This window comes from Panthera leo, chromosome A2 (assembly GCF_018350215.1).
Source record: "Panthera leo isolate Ple1 chromosome A2, P.leo_Ple1_pat1.1, whole genome shotgun sequence".
In the NCBI taxonomy this organism is placed as follows: Eukaryota; Metazoa; Chordata; class Mammalia; order Carnivora; family Felidae; genus Panthera; species Panthera leo.
Window position 1 is genome coordinate 104033290 of NC_056680.1, and position 8886 is coordinate 104042175.

The 8886-nt window shown below is 35.1% G+C and overlaps 1 pseudogene; it reads left to right on the forward strand.

Moving 5' to 3' along the window:
• Window positions 1–260: 260 nt before the first annotated feature.
• Window positions 261–1006, forward strand: LOC122213481 (annotated as a pseudogene).
• The last annotated feature ends 7880 nt before the right edge of the window (window positions 1007–8886 follow it).

An 8886-nucleotide genomic window follows, 5' to 3' on the forward strand; every position in this document is an offset into this window, starting at 1 on the left:
CCAAAATCAGACAAGGATATGACAAGAAATGAAAATTATAGGCTGGCATTCCTTAAAAACAGATATGCAAAAATCCTTAACAAAATATTAGCAAAATGAATTCAACTATTTAAATAATCATATACCCTGACCAAGTAAGATTTATTCCAGAGATGCAGGGATGATTCACCATCTGCAAATCAGTTAATGTGATACACCACATTAACAAAATGTAGGATAAAAACTGCATGGTCATCTCTTTTTTTTTTCCAGATAGAACCATGGAGGATGGTAGAGAGAAGAAAAAGAAGGTTCCTGCTATGCCAGAAACCCTTAAGAAAAAGGGAAGGGATTTCACAGAGTTGAAGATCAAGTGTCTGAGAAGGAATCATGCCCAAAAGATGCTTCAAAAGGAGATGAAGAAGCTCATCTGTGAAAAAGCTAAGCGTCACCACAAGGAACATAGGCAAATGTACACAACTGAGATTCAACTGGCTAGGATGGCAAGAAAAGCCGGCAACCTCTATGTACTTGGGGAACCCAAATTGGCATTTGTCATCAGGACCTTACAGCTATCAATAGTGTTGAGTCCAAACGTTCAAAAGGTGTTGCAGCTTCTTCACCTTCACCAGATTTTCAATGGCACCTGTGTTAAGTTCAAAGAGGCTTCAGCTAACATGCTAAGGATTATGGAACCATACAGAGCACTGGGGTACCCAAACATGTAGTGAGTGAATGAGTTGATTTACAAGCGTGGTTATGGCAAAATCAACAAGAAGCCAATTTCCCTGACAAATAACACATTGATTGCATGATCTCTTGGTAAAAATGGCATCATCTGCACAGAGGACCTGATTCATAAGATCTATACGTTAAAAAAATGTATCAAAAAAGCAAACAACTTCTTATGGTCCTTCAAGTTATCTTCTCCTTGTGGGGGAATAAAGAAAAAGACCACTCATTTTGTAGAAGGTAAAGATGCTGGCACAGGGAAGATCAGACCAGTAAGATTATTAGGATGAACTGAGGTATCTGCTATGATTATTTTTATAATCTGGTCAGCTAATCAACAACTACTTTCAAATTGAAAAAAAAAAAAAAAGACCTATAAATCATCTCAATAAAAAAAGAACATGACAAAATTCAACATCTATTTATGATAAAAATTCTCAACCAAATGGGTATAAAGAGAGAACTTATATCAACATAATAAACACCATATATGACAAGTCCACAGCTTACATCATATTCAGAAGTGAAAAGCTGAGAAAGTTTTCCTGTAAGATCAGGAACATATTTGCAACTTTAAATGCCCATATAGGAAAACAGAAAACTTAAGAATAAATTATGCATGCTTTTCTTTCAACAAGTTGGAAAGAGAAAAGTGAATCAAATCTAAAAATATAAAAGAAAAATAATAAATCAATAAAATATAATTCAAACATTCAAAAATAGAAACCCTAAACTTTTTTTTTTTTAATTGTTTGTTATTTTTGTGAAAGAGACAGACAGAGAGCAAGCAGGGAATGGGCAAGCAGAAAGAGGTAGACACAGAATCCGAAGCAGGCTCCAGGCTCTGAGCACCCAGGACACAGCGCGACGTGGGGCTCAAACTCACTGACTACAAAATCATGATCTGAGTTGTATTAGGCCACCCAACCGACTGAGCCACCCAGGAGCCACTAAACCCTAAACCTTTGAAAATACTAATAAAATTAACCCCTAGCAAAACAAAGTAAGGAAAAAGTATTAGAATGAATAAAACAACAAAATCAGAGATGACAAAAGGTAATATACTAATATTTACATTGTTTCTAGCTGCATCAAAAAAGATGAGTGATTATAAACAACTTTTTAGTTGTAAATTAGAGTATTTGAATGAATTGCAAAAATTCATCAAATAAAACTACAGGAAGATGAAAACACACAGAGAGCCTGAATTACTTGGTATCAAGTAAAGAAATTAAATCCACTATTAAAAACATTCTTACAAAAATGACCCCAGGTCTAGATGACTTCATCAGTGAATTCTCTGAAATATTAAAGATATAGATAATACTAGTGTTACACAAGACTCTGTGTGATAACAGAAAAAGAAAATTCCCCAATATATTTTAAGAAATTAGAATAATACTGATACCAAAACATGATAAATGCATTGTAAGAAAGGAAAAGTACTACAGAATCTTTCTCAAGAATTTGGATAAAATCCTAAATAAAATATAAACAAGTCCTATTCGGCGATAATAAAAAGAAAAAAACAAGACAGTAGACCATTGGGACTTACTCCATGAATGAAACCTGGTTTAGTAATCAAATCACTAGGACTGATCACATCAACAGAAAAATAAGGAATAAGTCAAGTGTTTTCACAAACACAGTAGAAGAATTTCATAAAAGTCACCACTGATTTATGTTTTTTTCCTAGAAACTCTCTTACCAAACTAGAAATAAAAGGGAATTTACCTCATAAACAATATCAACAAATTCTTCCAAGAGTGGCAAAGTAATAAAAATTGAGGCATAACTGATTACATACTGCATGATTCCATTTGCATAAGTATAAAAGCAGGTAAAAATATGTGGTTTGAAGTCAAGAGATTACTATTCCAAAATGAGGACTTCTGACTTGTTGATAATATTGGGGTTATTGAATAGACAGATTTCTGTTTATAAAAATTAAGCTGTACACTTATGATACACACTTTCCTGTATGCATATTATACTTCAACAATCAGGAGATAAGAATGAGACAATGATGCTCATCATCATCACTTCTCTTCAGTATTTACTGGAAATCCCAGCCCATGTAGTAAGGAAGAAGAAAAAAATAGCATTAAGAATTGGAAAAGAATAAAAATATTAAAAAGTGACATAAGTGTGCACTTAGAATATGTAAGACAATGTTTAGAATAAATTTAGAACTAGTACACAAATTAAGCAACTTCACTCGATACAAGACCAAGGAACTAAATTTTATGTCTCATAGCCACAACAGAAATTTAGATTTAAAAATGAAATAACTGGGGCACCTGGGTGGCTCAGTTGGTTAAGCATGCGACTTGGGGCTAGGTCATGAGCTCACTGTTCCCAAGGTCAAGCCCTGCAAGGGGCTCTGTGCTGAGAGCTCAGAACCTGGAGCCTGCTTCATATTCTGTGTCTCCTTTTCTCTCTGCCCCTCCCCCACTCACACTAGGTCTCTCTCTTTCAAAACTAAACTCTAAAAAAAATAAAAATAAAAAAATAAAAATGAAATAGTTTATAATAGCATTCAAAGTCAAATATTTTTTTAATCTTCATTTTTGAGTGAGAGAGAGAGAATGTGAGTTGGGTAGGTGCAGAGAGAAAGTGAAGTACTGGGTCCGAAGCAGACTCCAGGCTCTGAGTTGTCAGCACAGAGCCTGACATGGGGCTCAAAACAAAGGGCAGCAAGATCATGCATGAACTGAGCCAAAGTCAGATGCTTAACCAACTGAGCCATGAAGGTACCCCTCAAAGTCAATATTTAGAAGTAAATCTAGAAAACGTGTGAAAACTACACTAATAATTAAATAGCATTATTGAGAAATATTAAACAAGAGCTAAATAAATGAAGAAATATATTATGTTTTTGGTTACATGACTCAATAATGTATGACCACCAATTCTCTCAAAATTTATCTATAGACTTAATAAAACCCTGTCTCTACACTAGTTTCCAACGATCTTCATCTCTTGATATTCATACACCTTTGTAATGGTCTCCCACATTACACCTGGGTTGGTTTGTGTGCTCAACAGAATGCCATAGAGGTGACTATGTCACTTCAAAGATTACCTTATCAAAGACTCTACAGCTTCCATCTTGGTCACTTTTTCTTTAATTCTTTCTCTTGGATCGCTTGCTTTGAGGACAACAATCAACCACACCTTGAGATCACTCAAGCACCCCTATAGAGAGGCCCAGCTAACAGTGATCCTTAGCAAAAGTGGAGTAAAAGTGTTAAATCTGGAGATGATTCATCTTTCGGCAATAAATCAGTAGTATAAATCCCCATCTAAATGTCAGAAGTTTTAGTGGAAATCAGACGATCCTAATATAGAAATGTAAAGGGCCAATAACAACCAAAGAAATCTTCAAAAAGAACAAATCTTGAGTACTAACATTACCAAACGTCAAGACTCATTATAAAACTGTATGAAGACAATGTGGGATAGGCACAAGTTCAGATTTTTCCAACTGAAAAGAATGGACAGTGCACTAATTTGTCTATACATTGTCACCTAATTTACGACAAAAAAAAAAAAAACAAAACTCTGCAGTGCAATGGGAAAAAGTGGTCTTGTCTAAAAGTAGTATTAGATAAATTAGATGTTCTTACGAAATAATTGTACCTAGATTCATCTACCATTCACAGAAGAAAGAGGAAGGGAGGAAGGAAGGAAGGAAGGAAGGAAGGAAGGCAGGCAGGCAGGCAGGGAGGGAGGGAGGGAGGGAGGGAATTCCAGGTCAACTGCTAATCTAAATGTAAAAGTCAAAACAAATATTTTAGAATAAAGTATGAAACATCCTTATGAACATAGAGTTAGTAAATATTTTTTAAACAAGGGACAAAAAAGGCTGTTTATAGACTGAAAATTAATTGGACCACATTAATGTGATCTTAAGATCAAGTATTCAAGTATTTTGCTCATTAAAAGACAACAAAAGTAAAAATACATACTGTAGTGATTGACATTTGCATGACACATACCCAAAGGACTTAAATGCATCTTATATAAGTATCTCCTACGTATCAACCCAACTAAAAACTTGTGCCAAAGACTTGATACTTCACAGAAGGGAATATCCTAGTGGTCAGAATGCAGGTGAAAAGGGACACAATATTTTTTTTTCAAAAGGAAATAAAAACCACAATTCATTTATCATTCTACTTCTATTAGAAGGGCTAAAACCAATTTTAAAAAAGTTAATACCCAGTGTTGGAAAGGATGTGGAGTAATGGAGATGTCAAAAATTCCTACTGAGTGTGTGAATTCGTGCAGTCATTTTGGAAAATTCGGGGGTCAGCTGCAAAATCGTACTCGAGCCAGCCATTCTCTCAGCATCCACTCAGTAGAAAGGCATGCATGTAGTTCCATGCAGTAAGGAGAGCTAACATTCCACAACTAGTGGAATGGATGACGCTCACTAACACGATATCGATGAACAGAGCTAGACACAAAGAGGTGCGTGCAGTCTAAGTCCACTCACACACAAAAAATTTTAAATGCTAATCTAATCTATGTGAGAAGTCAGAAGAATGGATACTCTTGCATGACAGGGCGGGGGGCGGGGAGGGCTTTAGCTGAAGTTTAACTGAAAATGTTCATTTTATGAAAATTAATTGAGCTATATGCTTATGATATATGCAGTTTTCTGTATGTATATTATACCTCAAAAGCAGTGTGTGAAAGAAAATAGAAAGTTAGAAACTATCAAATAGATTATGATTTTCATTCAATGAAAATCCACATAAATTCCTTCAGTTTCACTCAAAACTGAAAAAAAAAGAAAAAAATGCATTGGTACTTGTAACTGAAAATATGGACTCATACCTTGTATTATTACCCTCAATGTTTTTACCTTATTTTTAGAGCTCTGCATTGAGTTGCATGCTGACAGCAAGGAGCCTGCTTGGAATTCTCTCTCCCTCTCTCTCTGCCCCTCCCCTACTTGCTCTCTTTCTCAAAAGAAATAAACTTAAAAAAAAAAAAAAAAAAAAAAAAGATAAATGATTAGTTCCAAAAAAAGCTTGTATTGAGTCTGCTTAACAAAAACATAATTAGTGTGATATAAAATCATGTCTCTCCTTGTAAATTTTCAACAGTTCTTTACTACCTAAAGTTTTTTTTTTTTTAACATTTAAAAAATAGTTCACAAATGACCTTCATCTGTGTTTGTGGTATTAATTCCCTCCACTCTTTATTTCATTCATTTGTACATTAAGTAACTAGTGATTGAGGACTTATTATGTCCTAGACACTATTTTAGAAGTTATCTCCATAGAGACTAAATGAGCAAGTCCCTTCATCCAGTGAAATTGCAATACATACAAATGATTTATAATAAGGAAAAACTATGCATATGGGGTCAACACTCTTCATCCCCACGCCAACCACTCACCCACAGCTAAGGGAAGAAATTCACAAAATGTTCTTGTTACCCTCCACCCCATTATGTGCAGCTGAAACTAAGACATATTGCAAAATGAATTCTATTCTAATGATTCTGGTGGTAGGTACTGAGTCAAAAGCTATTGTTAGCTATCTTTATTCTTACTCTAAATACACTCCAAAGTGTGATGTAATATAAAAAAAAAAAAAAAAAAAAAAAGTGTGCTACCTAATACAAGCAAAAAATTTGAGAAATTACCCAATGGATTATGGTCTTCATTCACTGGAAATCCACATCAATCCTAATACAAAAAAAAGTCATTTTGGACCTCAAGTTATCCAAGAGGTATCCCTTAAGACTAAGCTTCAGGACATGTCAACTTATCTTGTACCATATTATTTTGAAGTAAATTCCTCCTGGACTGTCATCCTGGGCTGCTAAAACAAAATAGTGTAGTCTGGGCAGCTTAAACAACAGATATTTATTTTCTCACAGTTCCAGAGGCTAGAAGTCTAATATTAGGGTGCAAGTATGGTCAGGTTCTCATGATAGCTCTCTTCCTGGCCTGCAAATGGCGACCTTCTCTGTGGGTCATGAAAGGTAAAGATTTTCCTCTCCTTCTCTCTCTTCTTCTTCTAAGGCCTCTAGTCTTATAGGTTTAAGATCCTACCATCATGACCTCATTTAACTAATTCCTAAAAACCGTACCTCCAAGTACAGTGTTATTAACATCAGTCACATTCTGAATTAGAACTTCAGCATATGAATTTTTGAGGAGACACAATTCTGTCCCAAAGCAATTATACGTTGTTAAGTTTACAGTCTAGAAATAAAGCCAAGGTGATAAATGATGGCAGCAGTCTAACTATATTCAGGTTTTAGGAAGCTAATGAACCCAACTGTTAGTTACCTTTGACAACTACTTAGAAATAAACTATCCTTTATAAAGAGAATGTTTTATTAGATAACCTCTGGAGACAGGGCCAATTGATCTTGGCTTTAGTTTTTTTGTTTTTTAACGTTTATTCATTTTTGACAGAAATAGACAGAGCACAAGTGTGGGAGGGGCAGAGAGAGAGGGAAACACAGAATCTCAAGCAGGCTCCAGGAGCTGAACTGTCAGCACAGAGCCTGATGCACGGCTTGAACTCACAGACCTCGAGGTCATGACCTGAGCTGAAGTCAGACACTTACCTGACTGAGCCACCCAGGTGCCCCTTGGCTTTAGTTTTGATCAAAACATCCCGGAGCTTGGTTAAAATTTAGATAGTGTCCTTTGAGACTGGAGTCCTCTAACATCCTTTTTTTTCCTTTAGAGAACTGAAGTTTTCTTACTTTGGAACACTAAACTAAGTCTTCTTAATTTAGAAAACCTGCTTTTGCAAATTTGTTCTCTGCCCCTTTGAGGTATAAATCTTCCAGTCTCCTGTCAGTTTTATAAGCCAGAAATGTCTTGTCAAAGACCTAGAAGCCAATCCCTTTGAAAGAGAACCATCCAGAAAGGCAGTGTACCAGTTGGTGGGTAGAGCTTAATTTCCATAATCAACTGGCAAACACAGTTAAGCCTAATAACCCTAACAAACCTATTAATGCATCCTCCATTAGTTTTTCACTAGCTCACCCCAGTGCTTAAAATCTCTCCAGCTTTTTGAGCAGACTCCAGTTCAATCTCTCTCTCCTACTGCAATTTCAATTTCTCCCCTACTCTATTTCCATAATCTTGAATAAAGTTTTGCTTGCCTGTTTAACTGATCCAGTCCAGTTTTTCTTTGAGAGTTCTAAATAAAGAATAATCTGTAAGATAATAATAATAACCTGTAATAAATAAATATACCATACTAAATCCTATATTCTTACCTTGCTGAGGAGTACATTTTACAGCTGTCAGAAGTATAAAAACCTCTAACTTATTTTTAGCCAAAAGGAAAATGAGGCAAGAATGAGAACAAGACAGATGACAGAAAGGATGCCAATGAGCTTCAGTTTTCTCCTTTGCTTTGAGAAGGAAGAGCTAATTAACCAATTATGTTAGAATGGCTAAGCAGGTAATTTTACTCCGAGGTCAGAAGAGCCAAGAGACTAGAACTGTTTTTTTTCTTTTTAAAGTTTATTTATTTTGAGAGGTGAGCATATAGGCGTGAGCAGGGGAGGGGCAGAGAAAAGAAGAGAGAGAGAATCCCAAGTAGGCTCTGCACTGTCAGCAGTGAGTCCCACGTGGGACTCAATCTCACAAACCATGAGATGATGACGTAAGCTGAAATCAAGAGTCAGATGCTTTTATCACTAAGCCACTCAGGTGCTCCGTAAGACATGGTTCTTTATACGGTCTATTAACTATAACCTAAATATACCTATTGTTCTAATTTTAATATTAGATTTTTAAAAATAGAATTATTTGAAAAAGGAAAATAAGTCTTATTAGCTTTTCTACTAAGGATATTTATTAATTAAAAAAAAACTAAAAATGTCATGCTCTTAGTTTTTGTGTTTTTTATCAAAGGTTTTTAAGTTGTTTGATTACTATTATTTATTTCAAAGGACTTTGCTGACTGAAAATATTGCTTTTTTTCTCCTGCTCTAAATATTGTCCCAACACCAGAAACATACATTTACTTCTCCAAAAGGGGAAAAAATGACAGTAACGAAACAGAGATAGACTTAAAATAATAACATATTGCTTTAATCTTATTGTCTCATTATTCACCGTCATATAACAGACAAAAAAGCTTCAAGTTAAATCTAAGAAATACAACAAACCAGTAACTTATAAT